At 46.2% G+C, this 25,154-nt stretch overlaps 1 non-coding gene and 1 pseudogene across 1 annotated transcript; one reads left to right on the top strand and one right to left on the bottom strand.

Moving 5' to 3' along the window:
• Nucleotides 1-14,885: 14,885 nt before the first annotated feature.
• LOC130367423 (zinc finger MYM-type protein 1-like) lies at nucleotides 14,886-16,761 on the bottom strand (annotated as a pseudogene).
• A 5,765-nt stretch (nucleotides 16,762-22,526) lies between these two features.
• Nucleotides 22,527-22,713, top strand: LOC130267973 (U2 spliceosomal RNA). Its single transcript, XR_008843355.1, has one exon. It is a non-coding gene; the product is annotated as a U2 spliceosomal RNA (small nuclear RNA).
• The last annotated feature ends 2,441 nt before the right edge of the window (nucleotides 22,714-25,154 follow it).

Here is a 25,154-nt window from a genome sequence, read left to right as displayed (position 1 = left end):
GCCAGGGCAGGGGTCTCTCTGTTGGCTCTGAGGATGGCCTCGGTGTCGAGAAAGCTGAGCAGTCCACATATAATGTCCCAGGGTGGATCAGACGCCCTCGGTTTGGGACGGATCGCTCTGTGTACCCTCTCAACCACCACCTTCCCTGCCCGCTCCTCACCTAGAAGTATGGCGAAGATCTGCGATGTCACTGCGCGCAGGGCTTCGGGTGCATAGGACTCAGGTACCCCTTTCAGCCTAACATTTTTGCGCCTGCTCCTGTTCTCCTGATCTTCCAGCAGCAGGAAGGCCCTGTTTAGTTGCGATTTCTGGGCTCTAAGTTGGTGGGAAGCGGCATCGCAGAAGGATACGGTCTCCGTTAGTGCAGATTCGAGTTGTTCCGTGCGGTGTCCCACATGTCGCACGTCCGCCTTGATCTCGGCCAGTTCCTGCAGTACCGGAGTCATGGCGGACTGCAGAGATTTAGCAATGGCTTGTTGGACTACCTTCCGGATGAAGGTCCTGGTCAAAGAGAGCCTGGCATCTTCCCCTCCAGAGTCCATTTGGCCTCCCAGTGTGGATTCCGCCTCAGAGTCTTCCTCCCCCTCCATGTCGCTGGTGTTCGGAGGTGCCGGCGCCATCTTGGGTTGACGGGCCGGGCTGTTGGATGGCTTCTTTTTAAGAAATTTAGCCATGTCTGCCTGGGTTTTCGGCTGCTTAGTGGGGCCAGGAGTTTCTCCCGTTTGGTTCTTGTCCGCCTTGCCCATTTTGGCGGTCCTGTGGTGCTTAATAAGTAGGATGCAGGGTCAGGCTGTGGAGAGCGACGCGGCTATGCGTCCATCCAACTCGACGGTCAGGCTCCGCCCTTCCTCCTCCATCTTTATCCCCTTGTCCCATTATTCCCCCTCCATCTTTATCCCCTTGTGTTATTATTCCTCCTCCATCTTTATCCCCTTGTCCCATTATTCCCCTCCATCTTTATCCCCTTGTGTTATTATTCCTCCTCCACCTTTTTAATCCACTTGTGTCATTATTCCCCCTCCATCTTTATCCCCTTGTACCATTATCATCCAATATCGCAAAAGGGGATCAGATGGAGTGGGGAATAATGGGACAAGGGGATAAAGATGGAGGGAGGGATAATAACACAAGGGGATAAAGATGGAGGAGGAATAATAATACAAGGGGATAAAGATGGAGGAGGAATAATAGCACAAGGGGATAAAGATGGAGGGGGAATAATAACACAAGGGGATAAAGATGGAGGAGGAGGAATAATAACACAAGGGGATAAAGATGGAGGGGGAATAATAACACAAGGGGATAAAGATGGAGGAGGAATAATAGTACAAGGGGATAAAGATGGAGGAGGAGGAATAATAACACAGGGGGATAAAGATGGAGGAGGAATAATAACACAAGGGGATAAAGATGGAGGAGGAATAATAACACAAGGGGATAAAGATGGAGGAGGAATAATGGCACACGGGGATCAGATGGAGGGGGGAATAATGGGTCAAGGGGATAAAGATGGAGGAGGAATAATAACACAGGGGGATAAAGATGGAGGAGGAATAATAACACAAGGGGATAAAGATGGAGGAGAAATATTAACACAAGGGGATAAAGATGGAGGGGAATAATAACACAAGGGGATAAAGATGAAGGGGGGAATAATAACACAAGGGGATAAAGATGGAGGAGGAATAATAACACAAGGGGATAAAGATGGAGGAGAAGGAATAATAACACAAGGGGATAAAGATGGAGGGGGAATAATAACACAAGGGGATAAAGATGGAGAAGGAATAATAGTACAAGGGGATAAAGATGGAGGAGGAATAATCACAGAGGGGGATAAAGATGGAGGAGGAGGGATAATAACACAGGGATAAAGATGGAGGAGGAATAATAACACAAGGGGATAAAGATGGAGGAGGAATAATAGTACAAGGGGATAAAGATGGAGGAGGAATAATAACAGAGGGGGATAAAGATGGAGGAGGAGGGATAATAACACAGGGATAAAGATGGAGGAGGAATAATGGCACAAGGGGATAAAGATGGAGGGGGAATAATAACACAAGGGGATAAAGATGGAGGAGGAATAATAACACAAGGGGATAAAGATGGAGGAGGAGGAATAATAACACGAGGATGAAGATGGAGGGGGAATAATACCACAAGGGGATAAAGATGGAGGAGGAATAATAACACAAGGGGATAAAGATGGAGGGGGGAATAATAACACAAGGGGATAAAGATGGAGGAGGAATAATAACACAAGGGGATAAAGATGGAGGAGGAGGAATAATAACACGAGGATGAAGATGGAGGGGGAATAATAACACAAGGGGATAAAGATGGAGGAGGAATAATAACACAAGGGGATAAAGATGGAGGAGGAGGAATAATAACACAAGGGGATAAAGATGGAGGGGGAATAATGGCGCAAGGGGATAAAGATGGAGGAGGAGGAATAATAACACAGGTGGATAAAGATGGAGGAGGAATAATAACACAAGGGGATAAAGATGGAGGGGGAATAATGGCGCAAGGGGATAAAGATGGAGGAGGAGGACTAATAACACAGGGGGATAAAGATGTAGGAGGAATAATAACACAAGGGGATAAAGATGGAGGGGGGAATAATAACACAAGGGGATAAAGATGGAGGAGGAATAATAACACAAGGGGATAAAGATGGAGGAGGAGGAATAATAACACAAGGGGATAAAGATGGAGAAGGAATAATAGTACAAGGGGATAAAGATGGAGGAGGAGGAATAATAACACAGGTGGATAAAGATGGAGAAGGAATAATAACACAAGGGGATAAAGATGGAGGAGGAATAATAACACAAGGGGATAAAGATGGAGGGAGAATAATAGTACAAGGGGATAAAGATGGAGGAGGAATAATAACACAGGGGATAAAGATGGAGGGGGAATAATAACACAAGGGGATAAAGATGGAGGAGGAATAATAACACAGGGGGATAAAGATGGAGGAGGAATAATAACACGGGGATAAAGATGGAGGAGGAATAATAACACAGGGGGATAAAGATGGAGGAGGAATAATGGCACAAGGGGATAAAGATGGAGGAGGAATAATAACACAAGGGGATAAAGATGGAGGAGGAATAATAACACAAGGGGATAAAGATGGAGGGGGGAATAATAACACAAGGGGATAAAGATGGAGGAGGAATAATAACACAAGGGGATAAAGATGGAGGGGAATAATGGGACAAGGGGATAAAGATGGAGGAGAAATAATAACACAAGGGGATAAAGATGGAGGAGGAATAATGGCACAAGGGGATCAGATGGAGGGGGGAATAATGGGTCAAGGGGATAAAGATGGAGGAGGAATAATAATACAAGGGGATAAAGATGGAGGAGGAATAATAACACAAGGGGATAAAGATGGAGGGGGGAATAATAACACAAGGGGATAAAGATGGAGCAGGAATAATAACACAAGGGGATAAAGATGGAGGAGGAGGAATAATAACACGAGGATGAAGATGGAGGGGGAATAATAACACAAGGGGATAAATATGGAGGAGGAATAACAACACAAGGGGATAAAGATGGAGGGAGGAAAATCAACCCACCCCCCTCCATATTAATCCCCTTGTGTTATTATTCCCCCTCCATCTTTATCCCCTGTGTTATTATTCCTCCTCCATCTTTATCCCCTTGTGTTATTATTCCTCCTCTATCTTTATCCCATTGTGTTACTATTCCCCCCTCCATCTTTATCCCCTTGTGTTATTATTCCTCCTCCATCTTTATCCCCTTGTGTTTTTATTCCTCCTCCATCTTTATCCCCTTGTGTTATTATTCCTCCTCCATCTTTATCCCCTTGTGTTATTATTCCCCCCTCCATCTTTATCCCCTTGTGTTATTATTCCTCCTCCATCTTTTTCCCCTTGCGCCATTATTCCCCCTCCATCTTTACCTCTTGCGCCATTATTCCTCCTTCCTCTGATCCCCTTTTGCCATATCGGATAATAATGGTACAAGGGGATTAATATGGAGGGCGGGGGGGCGGGGGGGTTGATTATCCCTCCCTCCATCTTATTCCCCTTGTGTCATTATTCCTCCTCCTCCATCTTATTCCCCTTTTGTCATTATCCCTCCCTCCATCTTATTCCCCTTGTGTCATTATTCCCCCTCCATCTTTATCCCCTTTTGTCATTATTCCCCCCTCCATCTTATTCCCCTTGTGTCATTATTCCCCCCTCCCTCTGATCCCCTTTTGCCATTTCCCCCCCTCCATCTTAATCCCCTTGTGCCATTATTATCCAATATGGCAAAAGGGGATCATAGGAAGGGGGAATAGCACAAGGGGATTAAGATGGAAGGGGAGAGGGATAATGGCGAAGGGGGGATGGGGAGTAATAAAACACAAGGCATTAAGATGGAGGGGGGAGATGGATAAAGCACCAGGCATTAAGATGGAGGGGAGAGAGGGATAAAGCACCAGGCATTAAGATGGAGGGGGGAGAGGGATAAATCACCAGGCATTAAGATGGAGGGGGGAGAGGGATAAATCACCAGGCATTAAGATGGAGGGGAGAGAGGGATAAAGCACCAGGCATTAAGATGGAGGGGGGAGAGGGATAAATCACCAGGCATTAAGATGGAGGGGGGAGAGGGATAAAGCACCAGGCATTAAGATGGAGGGGGGAGAGGGATAATGGCGGAGGGGGGATGAGGGAGAAATAAAGCACAAGGCATTAAAATGTAATGCCTTGTGCTTTATTACTTCCCCCACCCCCGCCGCCATTATCCCTCTCCCCCTCTATCTTAATGCCTGGTGCTTTATCCCTCTCATTTTCCCTATTTCACCCCCACAAAGTTAAAAAAAAAAATGAAAAAATGTATAATGATACCGTACTGTGAACGTAAAAAAAAAAGTCAAAAATTGCTGCTTTTTTATAACATTTTATTCCCAAAAAATTGATAAAAAGTGAATTAAAAGTTTTATATAAGCAAATGTGGTATCAATAAAAAGTACAGATCAAAGCGCCAAAAAATCACCCCTCATACCACCGCTTTTACAGAAAAATGAAAAAGTATTTTAAACGTACTAATTTGGCTAAAAAGTTTGCAATTTTTTTTTTGTGCAACAGCAATAGAAAAGTATGTAATCATGGGTTTCATTTTAATCATATTGACCCAAAGAATAAAGAACACGTAATTTTTACCGTAATTTGTACGGCGTGAAAACGAAACCTTCCAAATTAGCAAAATTGAGGTTTTCTTTTTAATTTGCGCCACATATTTTTTGGTAAAGTTAGTGATGGCATTACAACGGACAACTGGTCGCGCAAAAACCATCTGACATCAGAGCACTCCTACCATCGCTGATACTGTGAGTGCTAGGAGCGCACAGGGAAATACAGCTGATGTTGGCTGGTGCAGCTCCCGGGATCGCCGCCGCATCAGCCCTCACTCCGCCGCTCATATAGCCGCTGGCTAATGTTCACATCTCTCCCTCCCATAGCTGCCTGCCCCACCACTCACATGTTCGCCCACCACCACTCATATCTCTGCCTACCCGCCGCTTACATCTACCCTAGGGTTAGCAATACTACAATTCCCAGCATGCCCTGACAGTGTGGTCATGCCGGGAAATGTCATTTTGCTAATGCTAAGGGAGTTGTAACCATCTGCCTGCTCACATCTCCCCTAGCATTAGCAAAACTACAACTCCCAGCATGTCCTGACATACTAAGGGAGGGGGCTGAGGCCTGCATAGTGAGGCTACGCCCCCTCCCTTGGAGAGGAATTCAAGCAAGTGAGCAACAATAAAAGTTTAATAGAAAAAATTAAATAGGTGCTAGACACATATCAATTAGATGTACATGTCAGGATTAGGTACTGAGCAATATATTTAAAATAATAATAATAATTTTGTTGGATCTGACAGGTACGCTTTAAAGGCTTTTATGCCAGGAATAGTTGAGGGTATTGGATATAAATTGGTGGGGTCATCAATATCACTCATGTTATTCCACATTTTCTAGAGGGGTTTCTGTTCTCTTTCACCGAAAATGTGAAGAGAGGGAAGTAGTAATAGATAGGGAGGGCAGATTTATTATTTTGTATGTTAAAATAGACAGATCATGTGATGGCATTTGTTTATAATCCACCCCCTTTTAGGTAAACAAGATAATAAGCGAAATAAGAAATAATTACATCTTAAATATTGTTGTATTGTTCTAATGATTGTTATAAAATTAAATAAATACATTTTATTATTATCAAATCATCAAAGATGATCAAAATGGAGTCACATCAGGTTCTGTTCATAGCAGATACGTAACCATGGCAACTCCAAGAACCAAAGAGCCGATGTGACATCATGTGATGTCATCATAGAACTCTGGAGGCATTACATTGCTCTGCCAGCGCCCAGACCTTCATTCTGTAGATTGTTACAGAGCGATTTGCTATACTTTTGCAGTATTTGCCTTTTGTGCCTTTTTCTTCATCTGCTATGGAGATTAAAGGATTGGGGTTCATCCCCCTCTTCATGGCCCTCTGGTGTATGGTCTGGATCTCCACCAGCTACACCATCACCATCATCCAAGGCCATACTACTTCCCCCCTGATCTATATCAGTGATATGGGGGTTTTCTTTCCTGAACAGATCCCATTCTGTATGGGATTTATAGGGATGGCCATTGCCTCTGTGGGTCTGGCATGGCTGAATTATAGATTCATCTTGTTCCATCGTGAAGCCTTTGGACCCCGTCAGCCATTGATCCAGAAGACCCTACTAGTCATCGCTTGGTCATCCTGTGTCATGACTATCATCATGTCATTATTTTCAACAACAGACTACCCGATGATTCATCGCATCGCTGCCATCGCTACATTCATCTGTGCTGGAATATACAACATGTGGCAATCCATCCTCCTGTACAAAGTACCGGGAGCATCAAGAGTCATCTGCCATGTAAGAGCCATCTTCTCTTCTATGGCTCTTGCCTGTGTCTTTCTTATTATAGGAACTGGGTTTGTTGTATACATCCAACTGTTTGCTGGAGAATGTGAAGAGATGATTGAAGCCTTTGTCAAAATCATCGAGTGGTCAATTCTGGTCCTCATCCTGCTGACGAATGTGACTTTCTATTCCATCATGGAACACCTATTGTTCACCATGTCCAGGAACACCTGCAGCATCTCCCTAAGGGTTCGGATCGATGCCTTTGGGGTATAGAGGACCATGCAGAACATCATAAGAACCTGTCATCTGTATGTTGGAGTTGGAATTTCACGCCACAGCCCAGAACTTACTACTAAAACAACTAGAACTGCGGCAACTCTAGAGATAAAGACCTAGAGCCAAGAAATCCAACGGCACCAACCTCTCTCCATAACAGCAAGATGGAGGAATAGAACAGATTGTTATGTTCTTATAGTAAATGTCTTATTTAAAAAAAATGCATAAATAAATGAAAAAATTATGCAAACCTTCTGTTCTTCTTTGTAGTCCTAAACTCCTTAGATGTATAGGAATATGTGTACCTTAATTTTTATTGGGGCTGCACAATATGTCACAATCACATCAGGAATTTTGCGCTTTGTGATATAGCGATTTCATCCATTGCAAAATGTTGCAATAACCTAGATGGTGCTGGGAGGAGAAACAATGAGCCACATGCTTGAGGGGCTGCACAGCACGGGAGCCGACAAACAGGTGAAACACACCTGCCACCACAGGCTCGCCTCCCCTGCGGTGCGGCCTGACCCCTCCAGCGAGCGTCTCCCTGTTTCGCCTCCCAGCAGTGCCTAGCGCTGGAAGGAGGTGTCCTAACCCCTTCCCAACTGGCCGCAGCTGTATATATGTGGTGCAGCCGTGCAATGGGTATATAAAGCAAACTCAGGAGTGGAGCTCGCTTTATACTGGCTAATGCTGTGCAATATCGATCAGGTGAGTTCCAACATTAACCCTTAAGATGCCTCAATTAAAGTTGGTTGCCTCAAACAAGTACTGGTAGCTCAATGGAATTTGATCAGGACAGGGGCGGCAAATTTGCGGGGTCCTGATCAGCTGAGAGAACGGGCCGAGGGTCTCTACCTGCCTCTTTCCTGTCCGATCAGCGCTCCTATATTGCAGACAGCCTCTGCAGCATGTACTAATGGAGCGCTGAAAGATTAATTACACTAACAGATACAAAAACTTTTTATATGTTGTACAATTTTTGCACCTCAGCACTTTCACTTTGATAATATAGATGTGCTTATATATTAATTTGTTTCACTTATGTTTTTCATGTTTGTCTTCATTTATTTTTGATATTTCATGAATTTAGCTTTTTTATTATTTATTATATTTCCATTTATTTTTCACGTGTATATGTATTTATTCACTTTGGTCCCCTCATAGGGTATCATCTAGCAGTGGCATTGCTAGGGCTGGTGTCACCCAGTGCGGTAGAAAATGGTGTCACCCCAACGCCATCCCCCCGAAGCAATGGTTTTTTAAGCCATATAACAAGAAATATGTTGAAAGAAATCAAAGTTAAATCTTTAAAAAAAATAATGTTTATTTTAAATTCAATCTTTACTAAATAAATAAATAAAACATTTTTGCAACACAAAATTTAACAGGAGGAAAAAAATTATAAAATTAAATAACACAAAATTTATCAGGAACAAATAATAAATAAATAACACCAATTTAAAAAAGAACAAATACAAGTGCACTTAAATCAGAATTTAGCTTTTCTGGCTTTCAAAGCCGCAAAACTGTTACCGTATATACTCGAGTATAAGCCGACCCGAGTATAAGCCGAGACCCCTAATTTCAACCCAAAATCCCAGGAAAAGTTATTGACTCGAGTATAAGCCTAGGGTGGGAAATACATCATCCCCCCCTGTCATCATCCAGACCCCCGTCATTAACATTCTCATCATCATCACCGCCTGTCATCATCCAGACCCTCATCATCATCACCTGTCATCATCCCCTTGTCATCATCCCACACCCCCCCCTTCATCATCCGCTTGTCATCATCCCCACCCCCCTTCATCATCCCCTTGTAATCATCCCACACCCCCCCTTCATCATCCCCTTGTCATCATCCCCACCCCCTTCATCATCCCCTTGTAATCATCCCACACCCCCTCTTCATTATCCCCTTGTAATCATCCCACACACACCCCCTTCATCATCCCCTTGTCATCATCCCCACCCCCCTTCATCATCCCACACCCCCCCTTCATCATCCTCTTGTCATCATCCGCCCTCAGTGGTTTTCAACCTGCGGACCTCCAGAGGTTTCAAAACTACAACTCCCAGCAAGCCCGGGCAGCCATCGGCTGTCCGGGCTTGCTGGGAGTTGTAGTTTTGAAACCTCCGGAGGTCCGCAGGTTGAAGACCACTGCGGCCTTCGACATCATCCAGCCCCCTCTCACCCCCTTTAGTTCTGTACAGTACTCGCCTCCGCTCGGCGCTGGTCCGGTGCTGCAGGGCTGTCCGGAGAGGAGGTCGTCCGGTGGCATAGTGGTTCCGGGCTGCTATCTTCACTGGGGGCGCCTCTTTTCCGCGCTGCGGGCCCGGAATAGAGGCGTTGCCTGGACGATGACGCAGAAGTACGTTGGTAATGAACGTACCTCTGCGTCGTTGTCAAGGCAACGTGACTATTCTGGGGCCGGGCCCGAAGCGCTTAGAAGAGGCCTCCCCGGTGAAGATAGCAGCCCGGAACCACTATCCCACCGGACGACCTTCTCACCGGACAGTCCTGCAGCACCGGACCAGCGCCAAGCGGAGGCGAGTACTGTACAGAACTAAAGGGGGTGAGAGGGGGCTGGATGATGTCGAAGGCCGCAGTGGTCTTCAACCTGCGCACCTCCGGAGGTTTCAAAACTACAACTCCCAGCAAGCCCGGAAAGCCGATGGCTGCCCGGGCTTGCTGGGAGTTGTAGTTTTGAAACCTCTGGAGGCCCGCAGGTTGAAGACCACTGCGGGTGGAGAGTTCACTCGAGTATAAGCCGAGGGGGGTGTTTTCAGCACGAAAAATCGTGCTGAAAAACTCGGCTTATACTCGAGTATATACGGTAATAACTTCATCAAAATCAATGGTTTGCACTAATTCGCTTTCAACTGACAACAGTGCAAGATCGGAAAGCCTAGACTGTCCCATTGTAGATCTTAGGTAATTTTTGATAAGTTTAAGCTTTGAAAAGCTCCTCTCGCACGAAGCCACAGATACACAGATTGTGAGAAATAATTTCAGACAAAGTGAGAGGTGTGGGAGAGATTCAATAAAATCCCATTCCGCTATAAAGGTCAAAACTTGTAAAGCTGTCCAATCTGTGACTTCTTCTAGGTCCAACTTTGCTGCTGTAAGGTGTCTTCTCAACCTTGGTATCTCCAGTACCAGTTCACTCTCTGATACCTCATCATAGAAATTGGTCAGTTTTGGAATAGACACCTTTAATTCTTCTTCAGTAGCAGATATGAGACTCTTTGCTTGAACAGCCTCAAACATGCCTGCTACTTTCATGATGGCCTTTAACCCCTTAAGGACGCAGGACGTAAATGTACGTCCTGGTGAGGTGGTACTTAACGCACCAGGACGTACATTTACGTCCTGTGCATAACCGCGGGCATCGGAGCGATGCCCGTGTCATGCCCGGCTGATCCCGGCTGCTGATCGCAGCCAGGGACCCGCCGGCAATGGCCGACGCCCGCGATCTCACGGGCGTCCGCCATTAACCCCTCAGGTGCCGGGATCAATACAGATCCCGGCATCTGCGGCTGTCACGGTTCGGCAGGCAGGAGGTGGATCCTCTGTGTCAGAGAGGGTTTGGCGTGGACCGTGTCGGTGGACCGGTTCTAAGTAGCTACTGGTTTTCACCAGAGCCCGCCGCAAAGTGGGATGGTCTTGCAGCGGCGGTAGCAACCAGGTCGTATCCACCGGCAACGGCTCAACCTCTCTGACTGCTGAGATAGGCATAGTACAAGGGATAAGGCAAGAGCAAGGTCGGACGTAGCAGAAGGTCAGGGCAGGCAGCAAGGATCGTAGTCAGGGGCAACGGCAGGAGGTCTGGAACACAGGCTAGGAACACACAAGGAAAGGCTTTCTCTGGCACAAGGGCAACAAGATCCAGCAAGGGAGTGCAGGGGAAGTGAGGTATAAGTAGGGAGTGCACAGGTGGAAACTAATCAAGCTAATTGGGCCAGGCACCAATCATTGGTGCACTGGCCCTTTAAGTCTCAGAGAGCTGGCGCGCGCGCGCCCTAGAGAGCGGAGCCGCGCGCGCCAGCACATGACAGCAGGGGACCGGGACGGGTAAGTGACTTGGGACGCGATTCGCGAGCGGGCGCGTCCCGCTGTGCGAATCGCATCCCCGACGGCCATGTCAGTGCAGCGCTCCCGGTCAGCGGGACTGACCGGGGCGCTGCAGGGAGAGAGACGCCGTGAGCGCTCCGGGGAGGAGCGGGGACCCGGAGCGCTCGGCGTAACAGTACCCCCCCCCTTGGGTCTCCCCCTCTTCTTGGAGCCTGAGAACCTGAGGATAAGACTTTTGTCCAGGATGTTGTCCTCAGGTTCCCAAGATCTCTCCTCTGAGCACTCAACTACAAAGGGTCCAAGATAACGTGGTCCGAGATTAAAACTGGGGACACGGAAGCGGATATACTTGGTGGAGAGCCACACAAAAACAGGAGGAGTTCTTCTTTTTTCTTCGGCAAGCTTCTTCACCCGGGATGAGGCTAGTATGAGGGATTTTAGAGTCTTTTCCCAGATGGTGGCGAAGCCCCAGGAAACCACATCAACAGCGGGCACACAAGAAGGCGTGGGGGTGGGGAGGGAGGGAAGAGGGTCAAGCTTGGCACGAGGCAGAGTGTTAACAGGACGGGGGCTGTGAGGAGGAGACACAGCATAGTCCAGATAGGCCTTGGGGAGACCAGTTAAAGGAGGAGACACAGAGGTTTGACTGACGGGACTGGGAGCAGACGTGAGGCATTTTCTGTGGCAAGAAGCAGCCCAGCTCATGATCTCCCCGGTGGTCCAGACAAGGGTAGAGGAGTGGCGTTGGAGCCATGGCAGACCGAGGAGGACTTCAGAGGAGCATTTGGGCAAAACAAAAAGTTCCATGCTCAAGAGCAGGGGTTCTGTGCGGTAACGCACAGTGGAGTATAGAAGTAAATCTTCTTTCTTTCTGCGTCGAGTCCTCTCTTCAGGGGTCAGGCGAGACCGATCCATTTGCATAGCCTCCTCGGCGGGAGGCACAGGGGTGGATTGCAAAGGATACTGTGAGAGAGGTGCTCCGGACGGTGTGGCACATGGCAGGGCCTTCCCAGGCAGGAGACCACGGCAGAGTCTAGAGTCCCCATCAAATTTGTCCGGCAGGGACAAGCAGGGGTTAGGAGCGGCCGGTCGCTGCGGAGGAGTTGCAGGAGGCGGCGGAGGAGATGGTTGTTGCTGTTGTAGCTGCTGTGTCTGTGACTGAAGTTGCTGAATCTGCGGCAGCAGCTGCTGTATCTGTGACTGAAGTTGCTGTGTCACGGTGGTCAAGTATGCCAGCTGGTGATTTCGTTGGGTGATCATTAGGGATTGCTGAGCGATCACCGTGGAAATGTCGGCAAGACTTGACAGCGGCACCTCAGCGGAATCCATGGCCGGATCTACTGTCACGGTTCGGCAGGCAGGAGGTGGATCCTCTGTGTCAGAGAGGGTTTGGCGTGGACCGTGTCGGTGGACCGGTTCTAAGTAGCTACTGGTTTTCACCAGAGCCCGCCGCAAAGCGGGATGGTCTTGCAGCGGCGGTAGCAACCAGGTCGTATCCACCGGCAACGGCTCAACCTCTCTGACTGCTGAGATAGGCATAGTACAAGGGATAAGGCAAGAGCAAGGTCGGACGTAGCAGAAGGTCAGGGCAGGCAGCAAGGATCGTAGTCAGGGGCAACGGCAGGAGGTCTGGAACACAGGCTAGGAACACACAAGGAAAGGCTTTCTCTGGCACAAGGGCAACAAGATCCAGCAAGGGAGTGCAGGGGAAGTGAGGTATAAGTAGGGAGTGCACAGGTGGAAACTAATCAAGCTAATTGGGCCAGGCACCAATCATTGGTGCACTGGCCCTTTAAGTCTCAGAGAGCTGGCGCGCGCGCGCCCTAGAGAGCGGAGCCGCGCGCGCCAGCACATGACAGCAGGGGACCGGGACGGGTAAGTGACTTGGGACGCGATTCGCGAGCGGGCGCGTCCCGCTGTGCGAATCGCATCCCCGACGGCCATGTCAGTGCAGCGCTCCCGGTCAGCGGGACTGACCGGGGCGCTGCAGGGAGAGAGACGCCGTGAGCGCTCCGGGGAGGAGCGGGGACCCGGAGCGCTCGGCGTAACAGCGGCAGTGCGCGATTTGAATGAATGATCGGATCGCCCGCAGCGCTGCTGCGGGGATCCGATCATTCATAACGCCGCACGGAGGTCCCCTCTCCTTCCTCCGTCCGGCTCCCGGCGTCTCCTGCTCTGGTCTGTGATCGAACAGACCAGAGCAGAAGATCACCGAAAACACTGATCTGTTCTATGTCCTATACATAGAACAGATCAGTATTAGCAATCATGGTATTGCTATGAATAGTCCCCTATGGGGACTATTCAAGTGTAAAAAAAAAGGTAAAAAAATGTAAAAGTAAAAGTAAAAAAAAAGTGAAAAATCCCCTCCCCCAATAAAAAAGTAAAACGTCAGTTTTTTCCTATTTTACCCCCAAAAAGCGTAAAATTTTTTTTTATAGACATATTTGGTATCGCCGCATGCGTAAATGTCCAAACTATTAAAATAAAATGTTAATGATCCCGTACGGTGAACGGCGTGAACGAAAAAAAAAAAAGTCCAAAATTCCTACTTTTTTTAATACAATTTATTTAAAAAAAAATTATAAAAATGTATTAAAAGTTTTTTATATGCAAATGTGGTATCAAAAAAAAGTATGGATCATGGCGCAAAAAATGAGCCCCCATACCGCCGCTTATACGGAAAAATAAAAAAGTTAGAGGTCATCAAAATAAAGGGATTTTAAACGTACTAATTTGGTTAAAAAGTTTGTGATTTTTTTTAAGCGCAACAATAATATAAAAGTATGTAATAATGGGTATCATTTTAATCGTATTGACCCTCAGAATAAAGAACACACGTCATTTTTACCATAAATTGTACGGCGTGAAAACGAAACCTTCCAAAATTAGCAAAATTGCGTTTTTCGTTTTAATTTCCCCACAAAAATAGTGTTTTTTGGTTGCACCATACATTTTATGATATAATGTGTGATGTCTTTACAAAGGACAACTGGTCGCGCAAAAAACAAGCCCTCATACTAGTCTGTGAATGAAAATATAAAAGAGTTCTGATTTTTAGAAGGCGAGGAGGAAAAAATGAAAACGTAAAAATTAAATTGTCCTTAAGGCCAAAATGGGCTGAGTCCTTAAGGGGTTAATCTGGTCTGGAGTTCCGAATGAAAGCGATCAATGCACTCAAGCATCGCCCTCTTATTTTCTTCTTGGAGACTTATGCTTCCAAAATCTCTTGCCAGTTCCCCTGCCATCCTCTTCTTGAACCTGGCTCTTCTCTCTACTGCAATTCCATGTTCATCAGCTTTTAAAAGTGCCTGCTGAATTGCATTTTCGACTAGGTGACTGCACTCTTCACACAGAAAAAGTCTTAGTGTCTCAAGCTTTGTCACCACTTTATCCAGACTTAAGCCCTTAGTCTGCAAGTACTGCTGTGCATCATCAACCTCCCTCAGTACATCAGACCAGAAGTGCAGGTAGCAATGAAAAGTAAAGTCACAGACCGCAGGTAGAAGACCTTGTGCTGCTCCTCTTGTGTCCAGATTTTCACACGGTTCACAAAGAGCTTCAAGTACCAATACAAACATGTCAAATTTTTTCTTTTACAGGCTTAACTGCAGCATGATGAGCACTCCAGCGTGTTGTGGACAGTCTTTTTACTGACACTCCGGTATGCTCAATTAACACATCCCATCGATGGGTGGAAGCAGCAAAAAAAGTAAACATTGTCTGCAGAGTTCCAAAAAAGGTCACACAAGATGCATTTTCAGCAAAAGAGTGCTGACCACACAAATTAAGGGAATGGTCCACACATCCATTAAAAATAGCCTTCCTGTTTTTTTCCTTCAGAATGGATTGTACACCTCCATGGATTCCAGCCATAGTAGCAGCATTATCATAACCCTGAGAGCGGCACATCATTATGTCTAGGCCATCACTTTCAAGTTTTTTTTAAGAATGTCCGAACTGAGGTCAGCAGCTTTTTTTTCCCTTTTAAAGGCAAAAATCCTAAAAATACTTTTCACCTCAACTTTCCTGTTGGTGATGCGTACATATCTGATCACTTCAGACATCTGATCAGTATGTGAAACATCAGGTGTGCTGTCAAACATGATTCCAAAGTACAATGCAGACTTTATGTCCGTTACAATCTTCTCCTTCAAATGATTTGCCAGGACACTTATAAACTCATTCTGAGTTTGTGGCGAAAGATAGGAGACAGACACATTAAGGTGACAGGTGTGCTGCTTTAACCTAATTAGGTGTTCTTTCAGTACTGGAAAGCAAAGAGAGAAACAGGCGCTCCCTTGTGAAGAACCAACAGGATCACAGGTGTGTGGGAGGGGAGGGAAAAGTAAAGGCTCACCCTGCCAGGTTGTGCGTACTCCCACACAACCAAGATGTGCGTTTGATATGATGATCTCGGTCTGCAGCCTTCCCAGAGATAGCGGAGAGATATAAGGTGAACTTCAGAAGAGATGGGAATATCGGTGCTGACCAAGGAGAGGACAATAGAGCCAGGTGTGTAGCGAACAGATTTAATCCAATGCGACGCGTTTCACCGCGCTTGCGCGGTTTCATCAGGCATGCCTGATGAAACCGCGCAAGCGCGGTGAAACGCGTCGCATTGGATTAAATCTGTTCGCTACACACCTGGCTCTATTGTCCTCTCCTTGGTCAGCGCCGATATTCCCATCTCTTCTGAAGTTCACCTTACATCTTTCAGTACTGGATCATACTTGGAAAGAATCTCAACCATCTCAAGAAAGTTCCCTTTATTCAATGAAGACTCATCTTCCTTGTGGCCACGAAATGCCAGATTCTGCTTGGCAAGAAACAATGTTATGTCAAGCAATCTGTGCAAAATGTCCCTCCACTTTTTCTTATCGGTCTCCATCCTAGAAATAGTTTGGGCATCAATGGTTTCTTGCAGCCGTAGTCCTGCTGCCAAAGTTTTCCACTTTTCTAGGCAGTGTAAGTGCTTTTCGGATGTCTCATGATAATATACTTTTGGGCTCAGTTTCCACCACTTCTGAAACCCAGTGACAAATTTAGATGTTGTATCTGTAGTACAGATTGCAAGGAGTCGGCAGCAAAAGCAGTATAAATTCCTACTGACAAGTGAGTAAACCATCCATGTCCTCAGAATTTTCTCTCCGTTTGGCATGACCTTATAAAACCATCCTTTTGAAAGTTGACGCACTTCTCCCTTTGCAGCAGCTTTTGCATCAGGCCTTGGATCAGGGCTTTTTGTGACACTAAAAGGATCATCTTTGTTCTGGAAAGAAGCACTTCCTCTTTTCACAATTTCTACCCGAAAATGATCTGGAACCGGTATCTCCCAGAAGGACACATCAGATAAAATTTGCAGATCTTTCTCCTTTACTGCACTCATCTCTTTCATAGTATAAGGACTATGGCTTGAGTCACTTTCAGCACTCTCTTCTACTTCAGATTCTGTCATTTCCATTCCTTGCTGTTCTGCTTGAAGTTCTTCTATTTCCCTCCTTGTTCTTCTTCGGATTCTGCCATTTCCACTTCTTGCTCCTCTGGCGAAAGCTTTCGCAAAAAAGCATCAGAAGACTCAGCTTGATCAATTGGCGTGGTGTCTTTTGATGAACCCTGGCCATCATCTGGTCTTTTGACATATTTGAGCATGGATCCAGCAAGAGTTTTGATTGATTCAATTTTTGCCTCCTTTGCTTTCCTTTGCTGGTATCCACTTGGTCTCTTTGACTTATGCTCCATGTGGCATGGTGGAATATTCCCTTCAGACTTTGCTTTATGAAACTCAATCGGGAAAAAAAGAGGACACAATGAAAACATATAATTTGTTTCTTGCGCTTATCATATGTTGCTAATTGTATGGATAGACTGGTTTTCCCAGTGTGTAATTTCTCATTAGTTGGATGCCTCTGTATTATATGGCAAACAGGCCATAAAAATACATATGTCCCATGGTTTAAGCTTTTATGTAAACCACCCACTTTATGGCATCACCATGCAACGTTTGTTGTGGTAAAACTGGAAAGGTCATTGTATACATTTTTTTTGATTGGGTGACTAAAATAATAGATGGCCGAGGTGCAGTAGACATCCATATCTAGATTTTAGTAAGGCTTTTGACACTGTCCCATATAGAAGACTTATCAATAATCTACAGTCATTGAGCTTGGACTCCCATATTGTTGAATGGATTAGATAGTGGTTGAGGGACAGACAACAGATGGTTGTAGTCAATGGAGAATATTCAGAACAAGGTCTTGTTACCAGTGGGGTACATCAGGGATCGGTACTGGGACCCATTTTGTTTAATATCTTCATAAGTTATATTGTAAAAGGTCTTGATGCTTTTGGTCTTTTTGCTGATGACACAAAGATATGTAACAGGGTTGATGTTCCTTGAGGGAAACGCCAAATGGAAAAGGATTTAGGAAAACTAGAAGAATGGTTCAAACTCTGCCAACTTAAATTTAATGTGGATAAGTTTCCAAATAATGCAACTTATGCGTAAAAACCCTCGGGCAGAATATAGAATATTTGAAACAGTCCTGACCTCAGTATCTGAGGAAAGGGATTTATTTCAGAAGACTTAAAAGGTAGGAAGACAATTTAATAGAGCAGCAGGAAATGCTAGGAGAATGCTTGGATGTATAGGGAGAGGTATAAGCAGTAGAAAGAAGACATTTCTCATGGGTGTATAGGGACAGGTATAAGCAGTAGAAAAAGAGAAGTGCTCATGGGTGTATAGGGAGAGATATTAGCCTTAGAGAGAGAAGTGTTCATGCCGCTGTACAAAACACTAGTGAGACCTCACTCGGATTATTGTGCGCTGTACAATATATATTTTTTTATCAATAATTAGGTCATTGGTTGATTTTAAATAATTGGATTTTCTGTGTGATCTACATATTAAAAACACACAATTGTCAAGTAAGGGAAAAGTAAGGGGAATACGTTTTTACCATGTAAAACAACAGCTCCCAGTATGACCTAAGCAGTGCTAAGGTTATGCTGTGAGTTGTTGTTTTATCCATCATCACTGCAGACTCCAGCTCTGATAGGACATAGTGAGGATAATACACCATGTTATCAGTGATTACAGGTGACATCTTCTCTATAGTGAGGAGAATACATAATGATATCAGTGACTACAGGTGAAGTCTTCTCTATAGTGAGGAGAATACACAATGATTTCAGTGATTACAGGTGATGTCTTCTATATAGTGAGGAGAATACACAATAATATCAGTGATTACAGGTGACGTCTTCTCTATAGTGAGGAGAATACACAATAATATCAGTGATTACAGGTGACATCTTCTCTATAGTTTTTCCTTATCTAATTCAGTTAGTACATACCACCGGGACTTGTTCCAGCTAAATTTTTCACTCTGTAGAACCTAGATTGCTCCTCATTGTGTCGGCGGATTCTGAGCCTCTATGTGAAAACAATAATTAATATAACTCAACCAGACACTGTATCCTCTAAATACTGCTACACGCTGTACCCTATGAATATAATACCGCAACATACTATAGCCCTGCTGCGGCCGGTGATACGCTGAGCACAGCGTGAGTCATGACCCACAGGAAGAGGTAGAGACAGGGACCAGAGAACGGGACGGCGATATCGGAGCAATGGGGGAGCGTAGGCAGGTGAGTTCAAGTTTGTTTTGTATACTTTTGCAGCCCGGGCACCAGGGACGAGCACAGACATTTTGGGGGGCAGGGGCTGAACAGAAAAAAAAGGGCACATCTCATAATAATTTATATAAATGCCCATATAACAGTGGTGTCCAAACTGTGGCCCTCCAGATGTTTCAAAACTACAACTCCCAGCATGCCCGGACAGCCGTTGTCTGTCTGGGCATGCTGAAAGTTGTAGTTTAGCAACAGCTGGAGACACACTGTTTGGGAAACACTGACCTATACTACATAGTCCAACATGCTGGGAGTTGTGGTTTTACAACAGCTGGAGGCCCCCTGGTTGGGAAACACTTACCATTACTATATACTACTATATAGTCCAACATGCTGGGAGTTGTAGTTTTACAACAGCTGGAGTTTGGACACCCCTGCCATATAATGATCACAGACAACTCACCATTGCCCAGGGAACTTGTAGGAGAGATATCCAAAGGGCCGCAGGGGCTCAAGCTCCCTTTCTAGTCAACCTGTGCCCGTCCCAGCTGAGCACAGGGGAGATGAAACAATTACTCCGGAGTATTCCTTTAAATGAAATGTTAATAAGGGCTGTGGGAGTGTTTTTTTGTAATAAAATGTTTTTTTCTGTGTGTTGTGTGTTTTTTTTTTTTTTTACTTTTCCGGCTAGCCTAAAAACCAGCTAGCGCTAATCCCCAATTATTACCCAGGTACCCACTGCCCGAGGGGTGCTAGGAAAAGCCGGTACCAACAGGCTCGGAGCATCAAATATGGCACTCCTGTGCCTAGGTGGTAACAAGCTGGCATTATTTAGGCTGGGGAGGGCCAGTAACAATGGTCCTAGCCCACCCTGGTAACATCAGGCTGTTGATGTTTTGTTAAAATCGTGCTGAGAATAAAAAGACGGGACGACACACTTTTTATATTTTTCTAAATTAATAAAAACATGGGTGGTTCCCCTTTTCATTCTCAGCCAGATACCAGTGAAACATCAACAGCCTGATGTTACCAGGGTGGGCTAGGACCATTGTTACTGGCCCTCCCCAGCCTAAATAATGCCAGCCTGTTACCGCCTAGACACAGGAGCGCCGTATTTGATGCTCCGGGCATGTTGGTACCAACTCTTCCCGGCACCCCTGGGGCAGTGGGTACCATGGTAAAAATTGGGGGTTAGCGCTAGCTGGTTTTGGGACTAATGCCAAGCCCAGCTTAGTAATGGATTCTGTCTATAAGACGGCTTACGCTACTAAGCCTGTAAAGTAAATATAAAAAAAAAACACACACACACACCATGGGAAAAAATATTTTATTACAAAAAACACTCCGTCACAACCAGCCATTGTTACCAATTTTAGAAAAAAAAAATTAAGAAACGCTGGTCATCGACATAGGTCATCAACATGGATGATTGGGGTGGTACTGCCGGGAGGATGATCGTGCCGATGTATGATGGGGGTGCTACTGCCAGGGCGGAGGCCAGTAGCACCCTCATCATCCATCAGCAGGATCATCCTCCTGACAGTAGCACCCCCATCATCCATCAGCAGGATAATTCTCCTGCCAGTAGCACCCTCATCATCCATCAGTAGGATCATCCTCCTGGCAGTAGCACCCTCATCATCCATCAGCAGGATCATCCTCCTGGCAGTAGCACCACTACCATCCAGGAGGATGGTGCTGCCAATGGATAATGGGGTTCTACTGGAAGGAGGATTATCCTGCTGATGGATGATGGGGGTGATACTGGCAGGAGGATGATCCTGATGATGGTGGTGCAGCACCCCTATCATACATCAGTAGCACCTTCATCATACATAAGGAGGATCACCCTCCTGCCAGTGGCACCCCCCATCATCCAGGATGATTGGGGTGCAGCATCCCCATCATACATCAGTAGCATCCTCATCATACATCAGCAGGATAATCCTCCTGGCAGTGGCGCCCCATCATCCAGTATGATGGGGGTGCTAATGGCAGGAGGATGATCCTGCTGATGGATGATGGGGGTGCTAATGGCAGGAGGATGATCCTGCTGATGGATGATGGGGGTGCAGCACCCCCATCATTCATCAGTAGCACCCTCATCATACATTAGGAGGACCATCCTCCTGCCAGTGGCACCCCCCCCCCCCATCATCCAGGATGATGGGGGTGCAGCATCCCCATCATACATCAGTAGCATCCTCATCATACATCAGTAACACCCTCATCATACATCAGCAGGATAATCCTCCTGGCAGTGGCGCCTCCATCATTCAGTATGATGGGGGTGCTAATGGCAGGAGGATGATTCTGCTGATAGATGATGGGGGTGCTAATGGCAGGAGGATGATCCTGCTGATGGATGATGGGGGTGCAGCACCCCCATCATACATTAGGAGGATCATCCTCCTGCCAGTGGCACCCCCTCCCACATAATCCAGGATGATGGGGGTGCAGTATCCACATCATACATCAGTAACACCCTCATCATGCATCAGCAGGATAATCCTCCTGGCAGTGGCGCCCCCATCATCCGGTATGATGGGGGTGCTAATGGCAGGAGGATGATTATGCTGATGGATGATGGGGGTGCTAATGGCAAGAGGATGATCCTGCTGATGGATGATGGGGGTGCAGCACCCCCATCATTCATCAGTAGCACCCTCATCATACATTAGGAGGATCATCCTCCTGCCAGTGGCACCCCCCCCCCCCCCATCATCCAGGATGATGGGGGTGCAGCATCCCCATCATACATCAGTAGCATCCTCATCATACATCAGTAACACCCTCATCATGCATTAGCAGGATAATCCTCCTGGCAGTGGCGCTCCCATCATCCGGTACGATGGGGGTGCTAATGGCTGGAGGATGATCTGCTGATGGATGATCCTGCTGATGGATGATGGGGGTGCTAATGGCAGGAGGATGATCCTGCTGATGGATGATGGGGGTGCAGCACCTCATCATCATACATCAGTAGCACCTTCATCATATATAAGGAGGATCATCCTCCTGCCAATGGCACCCCCCAGAGCCTAAGCACCCCCTTTCCCCCAACGGTAGTACCTTACAGGGGTCAGATGCACCCCAGTCTCCCGAGTCCCTTGTGCTTGCTTGCTGTCGCTAAAGTTCTGAATGCATTGCCAGAGGCTGCACTCTGGTCCTACTTTTATTCCTATCCAGCGGCAGGTGCAGACCGGGTGGGGGGGGGGAGACTCCTAGCCAGCATGTCGGCGGACCGGTGGTGGCAGCCATGCTGTCTGTGGTGCTGTGACGGCCAGGGGCTGGAGGATTGCTAGGCATCGCACCGCCTGCCTACACCACCTAGGAGGGAGGGGGTGCTGGCGGTCGTGAACATTGTGCCGGGCGCCGTGCAGATGCGTGCGGCGCCTGCAGCAGGTGAAAACTATTCTTTATTTTTTTCCGCTTGCTGGCGGACGTGGTGGAGTGTCACCCATGTACCGCATCAGTACCAGGGAGGGGGGTGCTGGCGGATGTGGTTTGGTGTGGTCTAAGGCCCCTCATCTCAGCCAAGCCAGTTCACCCTGCTCTGTACTGATGAGGGGCAAGTAACCTGAAACAGCTTCTCTGCCTTTTGGCTAAGATTAAGTGTAGTATCTATTCTTATCAGTTTTCATGCCGGTGGCAAACTACGCCGGTATGGGGCTAGTGGGGATGGGTGCTGCATGGAGGATGCAGGTGTACCAGGGCTTTCCTGGGCTGGTTCTGAGGAATCAGCTCGACGGCTGCCCCGATGTGACCTGTTCCCTCCAGGTCTCGCCATGAGGCTGAGAGGGTCTAGAGCCGAGGTACTTTTGAGCCTCGGGGAGTGGTGACCCTGAGGTGCCGAAACTCACTGGGAGTACTGGCTCACTGAGTTGAATCACGGGCACCATAATCTCTTCACCTTGTGGCACTCACCTCTTGATTCCCGGCCTTCTGGCTAGGATCAGAGACATTTTTATAGATCCGGCCGGATGTCCGGGCAGTATATCTGCACACATTCACTTATTTATTTCTTTTTGTCTCACTGTGTCACTTTTTGCGTGTTATGTGTTCACAGGATTTGTCAGGATGCGGTAGCCCTTCTGGGTGTCCCTCCTGGCGGTCTAGGGGAGGTGTGTGTGGCCATTAGGTTCCGCATCTCCCTGCAAACACCCCGGGTACTCCTGCTTTGGCAGGGTACCTACCGTTATCGGCTCTGCGGGCAGATACCTTGGCTAACGCCAAGGGGGATGCCGGGAGCATTTGTGGTCCCCTAGTAGCTTCGGCAAAAAAGGGACATCGAACCTGGAACCTGGCAGGTACATTTTGGTCCGGGGGCGAAGGGTAAGGTTTGTTGGGTGGCCTCTCTCCTATCGGAGAAGGGCTTGCGATAGACCGCATCCTTTGTGCAAGTTTTTTTAGTGTAACACGTTTGCACTTTGGGTGATTTGAGAGCACGTTCCTCGGCTTAAAAAAAATAAAAAATACTGTTATATTGTACCATTTCAACATTATATATAATAGCTAGTGTTGCTCGCGAATATTCGCAATGCAAATTTTATTCGCGAATATAGCGCTATATATTCGTAATGACGAATATTGTATTTTTTTTTTTTTCACAGTACACATCACAGTGATTATCCCTCTCTGCTTCCAGCTTGTGTGGTGTAAAGAAGGCTCTAATACTACTGTGGAGACTGGTGCTAATTTTCGCATATGCAAATTTTGCTTACACTAATTTTGTATATGCTGATTTTCGCATACGCAAATTTTCGTATACGTGAATTTTCGTGTATGCGAAAATAAAACGAGAATATTACGAATATGCGAATATTCGTGAATATATGACGAATATTCGCGAATATATTCGCGAATTCGAATATGGCCTATGCCGCTCAACACTAATAATAGCCCCCCCCATTCTATATTAATATATGTAGCATATTCATTCATATATTTATTTATCTATTTTTATGCTATCTGTGTTGCCCTGTGCATTATGCTGCCTCATGTGTGTTGTTGTGGGACATTATCTTCTTTCTTTTATAAATGATTCTCTTATTACCTTATGTGCCGCTGGCCCCCCTGCTTTTGATATCTACATGAATTAATATACAGTAGTCCCTCAAGTTACAATATTAATAGGTTCCAGGAAGACCATTGTATGTTGAGACCATAACTCTATGGAAACCTGGTAATTGGTTCTGAAGCCCCAAAATGTCATCTAAAAATAGGAAAAAGTGAGAATTAAAGAAAAATAAGTAGATAAGTAATACAGATAAAGCAAATCCTTACATATAAAAGTAAGAAAGATCTGCTGGGAGCTGTAATCACTGTCTATGTAGAGGATGGAGGCTTCTTCAGGGTCCTGTACAGTACACGCAATGTCCTTAAAAAAGTAAAATAAAGCTGCCCTTACTTGGTGTCCAAAAGAGCAGCTAACCCTGGCACAGGTACAGAGTAGTACAGAACATGTAATACCTCCCTGTACTGTAGGGGGAGCTACCAGACAGCCAGTCAGTACATGCACTTTAGGAATACAGGGGTTTTATCAGTGAATGACCATTCTGATTGGTTGGTTCTTCCAGCCATTGACATGTTTTGCAGATTCCATAGCATTGTATGTTGAGTCTGGTTTCAAGTTACAATAGTCCAGAAAGGACCATTGATTGTTGAAACAAATGTATTTTGAGGCCATTGTAAGTTGAGGGATCACTGTAATATATATATATATATATATATATATATAGTGTCCCGGTACGTACTGTATTGCATACTGTACCTTGTGTCGGGGGGTCCCCAAAGTCAGAGTTCCTAGATACCGTTGGGGTCCGCCTGCTGAGTAAGTCACTCGTCGCCTCTTCGTTCTTTAATTTTGTGTGGTATATATAAATAATTGATATAAATATAATTATCTGTATAGTGTCTGAAGGACCTTGGGTCACATGACTAGTGTTAATTCCTTTAGGGTATGCTTAAGGACCTTCCGAGGTCACATGGTATGGTCACATGGTATGATCATATGATCATAATCCTTTGTGAGGAGAATTGACAGATTGTATGGACCAATGAGCTCAAGGCCAGCCCCTGCCCATATAAGGGAGCTGCCAGCCAATCCTCACTCTCTTGGGGACCGGACTAGCAGAGAGGAGAGATCCATGCAACTTTCAAAGACAAGACCAGGCCGAAGCCTGACAATACCGCAACTTACCAAACTTTGAG

This window comes from Hyla sarda, chromosome 4 (assembly GCF_029499605.1).
Source record: "Hyla sarda isolate aHylSar1 chromosome 4, aHylSar1.hap1, whole genome shotgun sequence".
Taxonomy (NCBI): domain Eukaryota; kingdom Metazoa; phylum Chordata; class Amphibia; order Anura; family Hylidae; genus Hyla; species Hyla sarda.
Note: the sequence above shows the minus strand (reverse complement) of the source record. Positions and strands in the feature narration are given on the sequence as shown.